The following is an 814-nucleotide window of genomic DNA, read 5'->3' as shown; positions in this document are numbered from 1 at the left end:
TATTCTGTTACTCGTTCAGTTATTAGTTAGGTAGTACTGAGCTTTTTTTAACCGGTTTTATTATTGACCGGCAAATTTTTTTGTTTTAGAAAATTTCTATGGCGTTTTTAACTACTTCTATTGAACCCATTCTTACGAAACAATGCACATACATTGAGTTTCCGTGCTAATATAATATAATTTTTAATTGCTATGATGATACAGTGGTTTCCTGGAGAAAAATAAATATTACTGTTAAATATAATAAAATGACAAAGATAAATTGCGTCCAAGCTCGAGACGTCCGTGACGTCACGCAGTTATAAAGGTGTCGCACAGCATAACGTCACGCGGAACTTCAACTCCTCACCTCCTTTCTCCTTATCCTCATAATTTTTTGGTCAATTGACAAAAGAAAAAATACGTGTCCAATATATTTCTTCCAGATAATCTTACTGACGGGCTAGTACTATTTCTAAGGATTGTCAAATTTAAGTTTGCCCATTGTCAAATTTAAGTTTGCCCATTGTCAAATTTAGGTTTGCCCATTGTCAAGTTTAGGTTTGCCCATTGTCAAATTACGCTATCGTATTTCAGCGCTTAAACAGCGACGAACACGCCGCTATAAACCTTAGAGACTAACACTAAGTGTTCCTACTGTTTCTAATCTGTCAACCATCGCACCATCCTTAAAGTACTCATGCATGTAGCTCTATGACGTCCACCTCGACGGTAATATACTGCTATTACCAATGCAAACACGACCCCCTTACAATCCTTGGCCTGAAATATTCTTACGAAAAACCTTTGCATGTGAAAAAACAATAACAGTGTG

Source organism: Choristoneura fumiferana, chromosome 20, assembly GCF_025370935.1.
Source record: "Choristoneura fumiferana chromosome 20, NRCan_CFum_1, whole genome shotgun sequence".
Lineage (NCBI taxonomy): Eukaryota > Metazoa > Arthropoda > Insecta > Lepidoptera > Tortricidae > Choristoneura > Choristoneura fumiferana.
This window is presented reverse-complemented; position numbering follows the sequence as displayed.